The 11,180-nt window shown below is 42.6% G+C and overlaps 1 pseudogene; it reads left to right on the top strand.

Moving 5' to 3' along the window:
* The first annotated feature begins 8,612 nt into the window (after positions 1-8,612).
* On the top strand, positions 8,613-10,043 carry LOC147428093 (uncharacterized; annotated as a pseudogene).
* Positions 10,044-11,180: the final 1,137 nt, after the last annotated feature.

Here is an 11,180-nt window from a genome sequence, read left to right as displayed (position 1 = left end):
GGGCAAGGCTCTGCATCACAAGGGCCATCCAACGTATCGGATGAGTCAATTATTTTAGAGAAAATCAACAAAGAGAATGAAGAGGAGTTGAGAGTTCTGTTGAGCTCAGCGCCTATGCATGCGCAGATACAATTGCCTGCAAGGTTAGAGAAGGCCTGTATTTTCAACCTCGATCATCTAGACTTCGGGTGCATGCGTAGTTTCACCGACTCACTCGCAACGAATGAGGTCGTCAACGTTGCTTTGTGGTAATTCTCATGCTCTTTAAAAGTCACGTTTGGTTCATTAAATGGGTCTCTACCGAGACATGGGTCAATACCAAGCGAGACAGTGGCTTGTGGAATTGGATAGTGGTACTACTCGCTCGGTATTGACCCATGTCTTTGTGGCAGTCGCGTCAAGTTTTTCTTTACAATGGCTCACTACCTTAAAGACATGGGTCAATATCAAGCGAGTCAGTGGCTTATGGAATTGGAATCCACCGCTAACTCGCTCGGTATTGACGCATATCATTGCGGCAGTCGTCAAGTTTTTCTTTATAATGGCTCACTATTGTTAAAACATGGGTCAATACCAAGTGATTCAGTGGCAGATGGAATTTGATAGCTGCCCCACTCGCTCGGTATTGACTCACGGGTTTGTGGCAGTGACAGCCCCCTAAAATACCTCAAGTCTAATCTTTTCCATTTGTTCACGCTACCCACGTTGTCTCGCTTCTGCCCCCTGAGTTTCAAGACAAAGTATACGTAATAGATGCGTCGATATCGCCTTATCTGCAGCACAACTCAGTTTCCTTTTTGAGTCTGATGAACTGGTTTAGCAGAGTCAACTTTGATCTAGCGCGCTTTCTGGTCACTGCATACAATCAATCGTGAGTATTTTCTTGCCTTGTAAAAAACATGTTGCATTTAGAATCTCTCCTCATCTTTGATGGTGTCTTTGTAGTGATCATTGGAGTCTGATGTTATTTGACATGGAAGCTAATATTGTTTAGTACGAAAACTCCGGGTAAAGCAAGGCATTGCACGGTCGGGTAAAAACGTAAGGTCCATTTGGGTACATTTGGAAATCAGTGTCTCTTTGTAATGTGTTTCTGACTCAAGTGGTTATGTATGTAGTGCCGTGAAAAAACTTGTATGCTGTGTAGAGCATCTTTTGTTAGAACATGATCTAGGAAATATAGTGCGGCACGAACGTGTAACCGTGCCCACGCAGACTGATGACTATAGCTGTGGGTGGCGAACATGTTTGAATGCCCTGTTGCTCATCAGTCAAATTATGGATGTACTGAACGTAATTAATCTACTGTTTTATTGTTTGTTGCAACATATGTATGAAGCAACAAATGTTTGTATCACGCTTCTACAGGAACTTTGATTACATAACTACACCCCCAACGATGTGCAAATTTTTTTTGTAATGGCCACCCAACATATTATAATCTTGTTAAATAGACGCACACGAGAGGAAGCTGCGAGAGCTGAGTAGTTCGAAGAGGCCCTCATTAACGAAATGACGCAACACCACAATAGGATTGAAGAAGAAGTTTAAAATATGCAAGAATCAATAAAACAATAGTATGCCGACGTTGCACAAGTAGAGGAATGGGCTACATGTCGACAGCAACAGCAAGAATAGTGGGAAGCTTCACAGGTGCAAGAAGCATGGGAAGCCATGGAAGAGGCCCATGATTTCGAGAGACGCGAAAGGATGACCAAGACCAGCGTCCCTAGAGGTAGAGGTAGCAGCAATCGGAGCAGAGGACAGGGGAGCAACCGGAGTAGAGGGCAAGGGACGAGTGGCACAAACCGGGGGAGAGGACAAGGGACGAGTGGCACAAACCGGGGGAGAGGAAAGTAGCAGGGAAAGAGAGCAATTTACTTGTATAAATCTTGACAGAAACAACACAATATGTAAAGTTTTGAAACATTGAAAATGTACATTTTTAAAACATTGTTTGACCGCCAAAAAATGTCTCTACATTAGTCATTTTGAAGAGTACATCATGGTTTGCATGGCATCAAAGCTCTTTGCGTGCACAAGGTATGTGACCTAGCTTCCGGTGGAAGCAATTAAGTGAAGTGTATTTTTTAGTGACTCCTTGCACAATGTTGTTTTCTCCTTGCACCTTGGAATCTGAAAAGAAGAAAAAGTTAGCTTCTGTCTTAATGTATTAAAGACAATCAAAATCTATCGATGTAGTAAGCGCCTTTCTATTGTTGAGACTGAATGCATACAATTCCGGCAAAAGTGAAAGTTCTTCACATGTAAGATCCATCATGAGCTGTGCAAGAGTTGTGCTTGACATTGTCTCCATCACAGCAAGTAGGCTATCTCAAAAGTAGAGCTCCATTAATAAAGGTTTGTTCTCGAGGCTGTTCTCTGTATCTTGGTCGAGTGGAATAAGCTGCCCACTAAGAAGATGATATCTAATATAGTAAAACGATACTAAGAAATTTTGAGAGCTTATAATGAACTTGCAAATTATGGACTTCCTTTGCAAAATACAGATTTTTTTCTGTGATTGTTTCCTATCTCAATTATCAACTAAAAAGTCCAAACAGTCTCAGACTTGCAAATGAACATTGTTGCGGTAGTTCTTATTTGCTCATCGAAGAAAAGATCTACAAACACTTCAAGAGGCATAAATAGTACGAGCCGAACTATTTTTGTGGCAATTGAATACTTGAGGGACTTTTGTATATCCTGAAAAAACTTATTCCTAAAGCTTTCACTAGTTTGCGAAGTAGGCAAGGACCAATCCTTGTTGTCAAAGGATGGAAGTGACAAAGGAGCTACACGACCCCAACCAATGGAAGTTCTGGGCTCCACATATGACAGATCATAAAAGAAAATTCCATTATCTGCAAGTTCCTTGTGTTGTCTTCCTCGGTACATTTTCTCACCAATAAACGCATGGAAAGCATAAAAAATCCTAACTATGCTCTCAGTTGGTTGCCAATCTGTCCTATTCGATGGATAAATATCTGAAACATACCAAAGATGATATCCACCACTTAATATTCAAATATAATGATGCACTAAGCGAGATACTAAAATAAATTACAGCTGGGTCGATGCCTTGGAAACCTTGGAGGAGATGTTTGCAACCTTAAGTCTGCATGCTGGAAAGCATGTTGTATGAGGACCTCTTTCACCCACTTGCTTTGTGCACACACTTTAAACTCTTTAACTTGACCCTTGAAAGCCTCCACAAAATCATTGTGTTGCCTCCTCTTCCTCCTCCTAGTTTGCAGTAGAACCCAACTTCCGATAGTTATTCGAGATGGAATCCATGCTTGATCGCTTGTAGTATAACTGTTAAAAATGCTAACAGAATCAATGGTAGTGCTAGGCCTTCAAGAAGTAGACATGGTGTGCAGTAGAATGAATACACAGAAAGGTTGGCGCAAATATGAAAAAGGGAAGAAGTTTTGAGAGGGAAGTAGAGCTACTCAAAGTCATATTTGGGCGGGAACAAAGATACTAGATAGAGTCTTCAATGAAAGTTTTGAAATTTCTCGGTACAGAGTTAGTACGACTTACGGCATTTATGCCTTGAAAGCGTGAAATTGTGCAATTTGATGAACCAAAATAACATTTCCTCCTTTTTTTAAAAGAGCTTGAGTCCAAAATGTCGATTTTCAACATAACGTTAGCCTCTTCCTCATTGGTTGAGTGCCACTCTCTCTCTAGAACTGAAAGGCCCAAAAGTGAGTCCAGCTTTCTCCTAATGCTAGGTCCTAGCTCTATATCCCTTTGGGTCTCTTCTACCAAACTCTTTGGTTGCTTGACTCACTGGATCTTCTCTATAGGGTTTGGATAACTTCCTATCTTCCTCTTGGGACCTAGCCATTGTGGCTCATGAAGATCTTCCTTATGGGTTTCTTTCATAGTGGTTGTTTTAGTCTCCATGGTCACATTTGAATCAAAATCCATTTCACGTCGTTCATATATACGGGGTCGTCACTAGTCCCTATGTTGGTCTCTAAATTGGGGTTTGACTTCACTGCTTTTTGCGATCTCTTCCTTCGTGTTTTCTTCTTCTTTTGATATGGGAATTGATGTTGTATCTCTTTCTTCAAGAATAAAATTTTGGTTTTGGAGCATCGATCGTGTGAGTACATTTATTGGTACCACAGGTGTACTTTGTGTTGGCTCCTCAATAAACTCACTTCATTCAATGGCATGATAGTTGGCGCATTTAAATTATTAGGACATTAGGAAATCAAATGATCTATTGTACATCGATACACATGAGTATTGGCATTGTAGATGTGCTTGCTTGATTGGTTTGCATCAGTGTGACATTCTTTTGTAATCTAATAGGACACTTGGCTACACGATGTGGACCTCCACACTCGTAGCATTGAAGAGGTGGTCTCTTGGCCCAATAGTCCTCTATGCAGTATTGTGGAATTTCTTTAAGTGCATCAATTCCATAGGCAATACTAGGGTCTATATATTCCTCACAACCTTCCAAACCAACAATAGATGACTCACAACCCACTTCATTCACAAAAGTGATTCTTGGATGTGGGGGTTGCGGTCCTAGCACTGGAGGTGGTAAGGGTGTTGTTTGAACAAAATTTTGGGCCCTAGGGACCATGTTGTGACGGTTGTCCAAAAGGTGGGTCCAGCATCAATGCAGGCACTAGAGTTGTGTTCATCCATGCTAAGGTTGGTCTATTGGCCATCGCGCGTTTAAATACTATGAAATCCTTGGTTTGATGACCATACCTCTCACACGCATTGAAATTCCCATCAAATTTTACTCTAAAAGTAGGTCATTCACTGGTACTATGCAGACCATAGAAAACTGAGAACCATTGTTGCTCCCTTCTTGGATACATATGATGGTATTGTGGAGCACGATTGTCTCTAAGACTTTCTTGAATTTCCTTGATGAGATCTGTTAAATTCATCTCAGATATCTTCGGCTCTTTAGCAATAGGCTTCATGGTCATTGGCTCATGACTCGATGCTTGCGAGCTAGTAGATTTAGGCTCAACAAATATTTTTTCTCCTTGAATCATTAAAGTGTCCTCCAATTGGATGTCATTGGTGGTGACTGCTTCCCAAGTGGTGATTCTCCTAATGACTAGATTGTAGATATCCTCATGTCATCATCCCCTAATGAATCTAGCAAGCAATTGGTTATTATTGAAGCAATCATTTGGATTACAACAAGAATTCAAATGCTTCAAGCAACTACTAAAGTCTCTTACGGACCCCGGGCAGTCACTTATCAAAAGACCCCTATATCAGGTGCGTTCAAGAGGTAATTAATAATACCCCAATATACATACTATACTTACACTGTGAGACTATTTAAAAAACCCCCACCCCCCTCTGTATGCATACATTTTTATACATTTTGGTCTTTTAATAATCCTCTCTGGTTAACTCACGTGATATCATACACATTCTAAAACGTGACCGCCCCGGGTCACTATCTTGCCACCTTTTTGGATTCAGCTGGCTAGCTCCTCGTAGATGCTTTGCACATCTACACCTACTGGTGGTACTGTGAAGAAGTTGTACAAATTTTCTCTTTCTAGTTGGGTGAGTGTTTCTTCTTTGTTTGCATACTCCAAAATTTCACATGGATTCATTGGGATATCCACTGTATTTCCTTGAAGGTATTTGAAGGTTCCTTGATATACTTCCAATACTTCTCTTTCTAATGCTATCTTGTCTACCCAATCTTTGGCTGGCTTGAGCATCTCTTCGGGTAGTGTGTAAGGCTCACTAGATGCAATAATGTCCTTCAAGGAAAACCTCTTCTTCTTTGCTCGTGATCGGCTGGCTTCCATTAGTGTTAATCCTTACAGAAACCCTATCACCTTCGACGGATACCTTATTATTTTTTGATTGAGTCATGGATTGGGCTTGTCAGTACAATTGGTGTGTATGTGATTGCCGATAAGAGGTGCACCACTTATTCTATTTTTACATGATTTTTACTATGAGCGACCACTGTGGGCGTCCATGTGTGAATGGGTCAGACTCTTATAAAAGGTCCATTTGACCTAAAAATAATCATTCTTTGAGGTGCATGCTAAGAAGTTCTCTTGCTCCTTCTCTACCTTCTTCTCCTTCGTGTGTGTGTGTGTGTGTGTGTGTGTGTGTGTGTGTGTGTGTGTGTGTGTGAGAGAGAGAGAGAGAGAGAGAGAGAGAGAGAGAGAGAGAGAGAGTGATCGATCATTGTGGCGGATTGGCAGTGGTGGTGAGGTGGTTGAGCGTGACAGTGGCTCCTTATTCTTTGTGACATATGATCCTTCACGACGGAAGCTTTGAGTGACACACCATTGCCCCTTTGATCTTGCTAGGACTGTCTAGTTGTGTACATACATCCATTCATGGATCGCACATGATGTTTTTGCAAGTTCCTAGCCTTCAACACGTGCAACAAAGTGCACATTTTTGGCATCACTGCCAGGGACTACCCTGAACTAAGCTTGAGGAGCACTTAGTGTTACCTCTAAAATCCTTTCTTTCATCTATTTCAGCTTTTACCTGAGTTTGTGTAGATCTGTTAGTGACTGTAATGTGTAGGTTTTAGTAGGATTTGTTAGCTCTCTTAAGTGTTGCAGTGTACATGTTTTGTTAGATCTGCTAAGTTTTGTAATGTGCAGGTGTTAGCATATTTGTTAGTTAGTGTTTAGTTCTGTAATATGCATTAGACAGTGAGAAGGTTGACTGTGTGTAGTTTGCTGTGTTAGAAAATGTTTGTGCAGTGTTAATTAGTATTAGCTAGCACTATTAGGTGGAGGCAGGTTAGACAGAGCTGCCGGAGGAGCTCGGCACCTACGTGCAGCATTATCCATAGAGAAGTTATTTTTGAAAAAAATGTTCTTTTGTTTAATAATAATAATTATATATATATATATATATATATATATATATATATATATATATATATATATATATATAATTTTTTTAAACAAAAAACCCAAAACCAAAAAGAAATTTAAAAAATCTTATTATAAAAGGAAGGGATAGGGATCGAGATTAAGCCCAAGCCCAAGCTCAGGCCTAGGCCTCAATCATTAGTCTTTTGATATAGTATAGACACTACTATATATATAAAGAATAGGACCTCAAGTGAAGGGAGGGCATGTGAGACAAGTTCCTAAAGTCCTTCACCTTTCCCTTCATACTTACCCTTTGGACTTACTGATTTTAGCCTTCTTCGAGTAATAAAATACTATTTCTAGGATTTTGAGGGCTTTAAGTGACTAAATCAAGGGCTATAAAGCACAACACGTCCCTTTAACCAAGATGCTCGTTTTGAGATATCACACGCCATATTCCGTGACTAGGTTAGAAAAAGGACAAAAAATTTGGATTGTAAACACCTAAGAAACTAGGTGAGCGGTCTTCACGGGCACTCACCAACACTTCTAGAGTGTTGAGGTCACATGCACCTATGCTCTGGTCATGTGCTAGAGGATGATCACATAGAGAGTGTCTGCATTGACACGGGCACTAATCATTCCTCCACATAGGCTCTAGGCCCTCAGCGGGAACCCAAGGTAGTACCACTCAAGACCCACATATTGCATCTAGTGACTCTTCCTTTGACTACGACATTGTGGAAGGTTACTTGATGCCTAATCTTGATAGATCCATCCAATACATGCATGCCATGGGTCCACAATTCGGGCCGAGCATGCTTCACTGGTTGAATGGGACTTTTAGTAGAGCCGCTCGCTCCGAACATGGAGCTAGTGATGTAAATGAAGGGGGTGGGGAAGCAAATTTACCATTCATGAACAATGTAGACCCCATGCTCTTGGAGAGTGTACATGTGAATACTCCATTCACTACACCCCCTGACTCTTTAGATCTATTCCCCTCCGAGGTTATATTACCTGATGGTAGAAGCCTTGCCGAAGTGCAAGAGGTTGAGTGATATATCATTGCGGCTAGGGAAAAGGAAATCGAGAGCCTACGGAAGGCAGAGCAATGGAGAGAGCTAAAAGCAAAGGCCCCTATGTCAACATCCATGCTAGGCGAGAAATCGAGTGCTCCCTAACTAGCAACCACTAAGGGTCAACCCATAGAGAGCCACATTGCATCTAGTTCAAAGGACACCCCTAACACTGTAATCCTAGATGGAGCATTTCTAAATGAAAACTGGGAGTATGAACTACAAATGCAGACTTTAATCGATCTATACACAAGTCACACAGATCACATGGGTTGGTTACCCGGGGAGGTCACCTAATAAAAATATAACCTATCACGTGAGTTCAACAGAAGGGTATTTAAAGTTCTTGAAACTTACAGAAATATATATACAGAAGGGCATTATTTTTTCAAATTTGAAAAAAATTATAGATTTTAAAAGAAAACGGTATAATATATTCCTAAAAAATTCACAGATAAGGGATTTTACAAACATGTCTTGAACGCACGTTGGTGCACCTAAGGTGTGTCGGACCACGGAAAGTGTTAGCAGCAGCAGGTACATGGCAATAGAGAGTGTGGTAGTAGAAGGTTTGGACAAGTTCCAGGTGCAACCGGGAATAGGTCCCACAAAGATGTGTATGCCAGATGTGGCAATTAGCAGGTCAGGCATCGTTTTTTAATCTCTCATAAGTAAAATGCTCGTCGATGCAGGGAATTTACTCTATGGCAACTCTATGGTCCCATTATTTGGTCATGGGGTTCTTTTGGAAGACCGTTTCAAGGACTGAAGATCGAAGTGAGGTTTTTTGTCATAATTACGGCAAGTTCGGAGGGATCCACAATCGGGGTGACCTCCACTATCGACAAGTTACAAAACAATTGAAGTGCGACTCGAAAGAGAAGGCCGGGAGCTACTTGAAGATGGAAGTATTTGGGCTCGGCTACCCGATCCACCCATTTGGCGGAGCTTGGGATTGCGGTCGGCGCCGGGTGGGAACAACATGCTAAGTAAGAAAAAAGCTTGAAGTAATTCCATGCTTAAAGTATTTAAAAAATGAAGCTTCTGCAGTGGACGAGCAATTGGACAGAAAAGGGTGGCTCGTGGAGTCGTGCTGCATGAGGAGAGAGGGCGGCTTGGGCCATGCAGGAGTGGAGAGCAGCCAAGGGATGGCGAGCTGCAGTCGGAAGAGAAAAGGGCCTCCACCTGTATGGTTTGCATGAGGAGAGGTCTACAGTGGGTAGGCAAAGCCACAGAGGGTCGCCAAGTCAAAGGGAGGTGGCAAGATGGTTGAGGGGCAGTAAAGAGGGCCGCCCTGCTGAGGAGGGGAGGCCAAGAACTGAGTGTTGTTGCAGGGAAGGCCGCCAGGGTGCTAGCCATACAAGGCTATTCAGGGGATGGCATGGTTGGGAGTGCTGAAAGGGCCGCCAGTCAAAGGGTGGCGCTGCTGTGCAGGGGAGAAACCGCCAGGGGTTGTGTGGTGATGACACCATCAGAGGAGGAGGGTCACAGGAGGTCCGACAGGGGTTGCCAAGAGCGGAGAAAAAGCAGGTCAAGGCCACCAGGTCGACTGAAGGCGAGGTAGCGTGGAGGTTGCATGAAAGGGACGCCAGTCTCACAGGGAGGTGCTGTTTGCAGGTTGGAGGCCGAGAGGCCGTCTATAGGTTGGGGTCGGCTGCATGGCAGTGCAAGATAAGCTGAGGAGGAGGTGTTGAGGGGCCGCCAAGGGTTACCAGCAGCCGAGGAAGGGTATCCAGTCGTACCAATGCACGAAATCGACAGTGATCAAGATTGTGTTAGAGTTTTGTTTGTTTACTATGCATAACTGAGTTTACAGTTTGATTGAATTATCTGGTGTTTCGCTGCCACCTTCTTGTTTATCCCGTCTTGTGCTTCTTGCTCGTGGTAGCCGTGGCTCCGGGCCTTTTGTGTGTGTGTGCACAGAGAGAGGAAGAGAGAGGTTCGACGAGCCTATTGTGTATTGCAAAGTTGATGAATGTGATTGGAAATAGCTGGTGTCGGTCATAAGCGAGTCGGTGCATTGGAGATTGCCAGAAAATGTGCGTGCGTGTATGTTTCTGAGTGGCTTGGGGTGCTAGATACCGGCTGGTCTATAGAGAGGCATTGAGTTTGTGTCATGTGTGTTGTTCCATTTCCCCCATCCCAACGTGATATGGTAGTTTTACACATAGTGAACCCCCCAAGGTTGGTGAGATGTCCTACAATCTACATCGGGTGCTACAAGCATAGAGGAGCAACAACAAAGAGTTTGTTATGTCATCCATAGGGTCATTGAGCTAGAGAGGTAGAACAAGGGGATCCACATGCCTTTGATGGGTGTCATGAGACTCTTGGATACAAGGAAGGCTAAGCAACCAACTTTTTCACAAATGGAGACTCCCTTGGTAAGCGTGATGTATCCTCCATATGTTGTTTTTCTAAGGGTCTCACTACAATCTGAGCCCACAAGTGATAACTTTACCTTTCCAAGTTTAGCTCATCTTTCTCTTGATGACACTAGAACTACCATGCCTACTCCAATGATGGGCATGCCAAAAAACACTCCATAAACCTCATTTATTAGTAAAGAGCCGCTACATGGTGGCCCAATGTCTACAACAGACCTACAAGTGTGTATCAATCACATGCACCTTTGGGTCCTCATGATATAGGGGTCTTTTGATAAGTGACTACCCTGGGTTAGTGATTACTACTTTGGATGGATGGATAGAAGATAGAGGTGGTGATTACACCTCAAATCATAGCAAATGCACTAGGCCTCCATAATAAGGGTAGCTCTGTTAGAGAAAGAAGAGATGAAGTAAGGTCTACTCTTACAAGAACCCAATTAGACATTCAGAGACCTGTTAGACATAAGGGATGCAAAGACCTGCAAGATTTACAACCAATATTTTCATGTTTGCAGCAAGCACTCACAAAGTACACAAAGCCTCCACATGCAGTGGCCACTACAATCACTTGGGCATTGAGAAGTAGTGTGCCCAAAGAGGTGAATTATGCCCAATATCTACATGAGCAAGTGGTTGGTATGGGTACAAAAAAGCCCAAGTACATTTGAGGTGGAGAAACAATGACAAAGATTGCATATAAAACTATTGGTGCAAGAGGACAATGGCCTGTCTGCCCCACCAACACAGAATGAGTGGTAAAGTAAGACATAGAAGATGAACAAAAAATAACAATGGCACCACGAGTTGCCACACAGTTCCAGCGGAGGCTAGGACTGTACAAGAGGAAGAGTCTA

The sequence above is a fragment of the Adiantum capillus-veneris genome, chromosome 23, assembly GCF_014529385.1.
Source record: "Adiantum capillus-veneris isolate H3 chromosome 23, ASM1452938v2, whole genome shotgun sequence".
Taxonomy (NCBI): Eukaryota; Viridiplantae; Streptophyta; class Polypodiopsida; order Polypodiales; family Pteridaceae; genus Adiantum; species Adiantum capillus-veneris.
The sequence above is the reverse complement of the archived record's forward strand: the minus strand, read 5'-3'. Positions and strand labels throughout refer to the sequence as shown.